Source organism: Hyla sarda, unplaced genomic scaffold, assembly GCF_029499605.1.
Source record: "Hyla sarda isolate aHylSar1 unplaced genomic scaffold, aHylSar1.hap1 scaffold_211, whole genome shotgun sequence".
NCBI lineage: Eukaryota > Metazoa > Chordata > Amphibia > Anura > Hylidae > Hyla > Hyla sarda.
In genome coordinates, this window is record NW_026608774.1 from 198,084 (window position 1) to 201,132 (window position 3,049).

The window sequence follows — 3,049 nt, forward strand, 5'->3', positions numbered from 1 at the left end:
ATCCTGCCCTTGTAGTCCATTGCTAGGGGCGATCCCTAGTATAAAAATGCATACAATGGAGGATGCCTGCAGCGGACAACAAGTACCACAATAGAATCCTACACCAGATAGACGGTGTGGATGTGTAACAATTAGAATAATACAGGAATATGGGTCACTACTGTGGTAGATGTATACAGTGACATTGGCTAATCCCTCAACACATGTTCCTGTATTGTATTATTCTAATTGTTACACATCCACACCGTTTATCTGGTGTAGGATTCTATTGTGGCACTTGTAGTCCGCTGCAGGCATCCTCCATTGTATGCATTTTTATGCTGGGGATCACCCCTAGCAACGGACTACAAGGGTAGGATCTGCTCCCCCAGTATAAATGCACAACCACATTTGGGGTCAGCACCTCCAGCCATTTGAGACCACGTTTTTTTGTTGTTGTTTACATTTTATACTTGGAGGTGGGTAAACTCCATATGGAATGCGCCTTGAACCTTTTCTAGGCAGCATAAAGGTAGCACCTGTGAGGCCATGCACCTATATTAGCCAACTTGGGTGGGGCTTGCAGTCTGCCTCCCTCCTCCCATTGTATGTGTGCTCAGTCACACTGGAGGGTACCTGGGAGGACTCTGTGAGTTGACCTAATGCGGCCGTAATTGCCCACTGGCCCCTGTTTTGCTTATCACGCACAGGTAGGTTTAGTGCTAGGTCCCGTGCCATTTGAGAAACCTTGGCGTTGGTGTGCGGGCTCTGGTGTGTCCTTCATATAAGGATACACTGGCGAATGTCTCAATTTTAAGATCAGTGTTTAGGGATAGCCAATGTCACTGTATATATCTACCACAGTAGTGACCCATATTCCTGTATTGTATAGATCAGAGATCTTATCCCCTATCCTTTGGATAGGGGATAAGATGTCTAGGGGTGGAGTACCCCTTTAAGACAGTTGTGGAAAATAATGATGGCCACACAAAATATTGACACTTCGGACCCAATTTGGACATTGTCCACTTAGGGGTGTCCTCACTTTTGTTGCCAGGGTTTAGACATTAATGGCTGTGTGTTGAGTCATTTCGAGGGGTCACGACAATGAACACTATTATACAGGTTGTGCACTCACTACTTGATATTTTAGCAGATCACCTCCAAGGTTCTCATCAAGGGTGAAGCAATCAAGAGCGATCTCCTTCTCTCATGATTCCTGAAGATGGATATTGGGAACCACAGCACCTTCCATCATTTTATTCTCCTTGGCTTGTCGACCACTCCAAGCATACAAGCCATACTGTTCTTCTTCTTCTTGATGGTCTATATGATCACACTGACCGGGAATGTCCTTCTCATAGTGTCGGTGATAGTAGACAGACGTCTACACAACTCAATTTACTTCTTTCTCTCCAATTTGTCCTTCCTGGACATCCTCAACTCATCTGTCACTGTCCCGAATATGCTCATGAACTCCGTTACCTCCAGGAGAATCGTTTCCTATGTGGATTGTCTTCAGATTTACTTTTTCCTTTTGTTGGCCCAGACGGAATGTGTCTTGTTGGCTTTCATGGCTTATGACCGATATGTGGCGATCTGTAACCCCCTTACACTACAATGTGGTCATGGACACTCTGTCTTGTGTCCGGATGATCAGCGTCTCCTGGATCAGCGGCTTTATCACTTCCTCTATAGATATATTCTTTATGCATCGACTGAGGTTCTGCAGAGATACCATCATCAACCATTTCTTCTGTGAAGGTCCATCATTGCTACAACTAGCCTGCAGTGATATCTCCGAGAATAACATTGTCATATTGGTTGGCAGCACCATCTTGCTTCTTGTACCTTTATCTCTCATTTTATATTCTTATGTGCAAATTTTCCTGGTCATCCTGAAAATCCACTCTGGAAGGTCCAAGGCCTTCTCCACCTGTACATCCCACCTCATTGTGGTCATCATCTTCTATGGGACAGGTATATTCATGTACATGCAACCGAGGTACAGAACATCACAAGTGTCAGATAAAATGGTATCTGTCTTCTACACGATCATCACGCCCATGTTAAACCCTATGATTTACAGCCTGCGGAATAAAGATGTCCACCGAGCTCTCAGACATATGAGAAGGTCAAATGTCTTCCTGTAAAGGTTGTACAGACTTTTTCTCAAAGGGGTACTCTGCCCCTAGACATCTTATCCCCTATCCAAAGGATAGGGGATAAGATGCCTGATCGCTGGGGTCCCACAGCTGGGAGCCCCGCGATCTCTGTGCAGCACCTGATGTTCATTTAGAACGTTGGGTGCTGGCGGCAGGGGTCGTGATGTCACGACCACGCCCCCTCAATGCAAATCCCCATGATCACTGTAGGGAGGGTATAGGGCAGGTGATGGGCAGTGCTTGGTTTCCTCCAGACATCACCTGCCCTTTGCCATCCCTACAGTGAAGCATTGTGGGGGCAGAATCATGTCTGGAGGAAACCAGGCACTGCCCATCACCTGCTCAATACCGTCCCTACAGTGATCATGGTGGGGGCAGCATCATGTCTGGAGGAAATCAGGTACTGCCCATCACCTGCCCATTACCATCCCTACAGTGATCATGGTTGGGGCTGCATCATGTCTGGGGGAATCCAGGCACTGCCCATCACCTGACCAATATCATCCCTACAGTGATCATGGTTGGGGCAGCATCATGTCTGGGGGAAACCAGGTACTGCCCATCACCTGCCCAATACCATCCCTACAGTGATCATGGTGGGGGCAATATCATGTCTGGAGGAAACCAGGCAATGCCCATCACCTGACCAATACCGTCCCTACAGTGATCATGGTGGGGGCAGCATCATGTCTGGGGGAAACCAGGTACTGCCCATCACCTGGCCAATATCATCCCTACAGTGATCATGGTGGGGGCAGCATCATGTCTGGAGGAAATCAGGCACTGCCCATTACCTTCCCAATACCATCCCTACAGTGATCATGGTGGGGGCAGCATCATGTCTGGAGGAAACCAGGCACTGCCCATCACCTGCCCAATACCATCCCTACAGTGATCATGGTGGG

At 47.6% G+C, this 3,049-nt stretch overlaps 1 pseudogene; it reads left to right on the plus strand.

Moving 5' to 3' along the window:
• The first annotated feature begins 1,204 nt into the window (after positions 1-1,204).
• Positions 1,205-2,132, plus strand: LOC130319342 (olfactory receptor 2D3-like; annotated as a pseudogene).
• Positions 2,133-3,049: the final 917 nt, after the last annotated feature.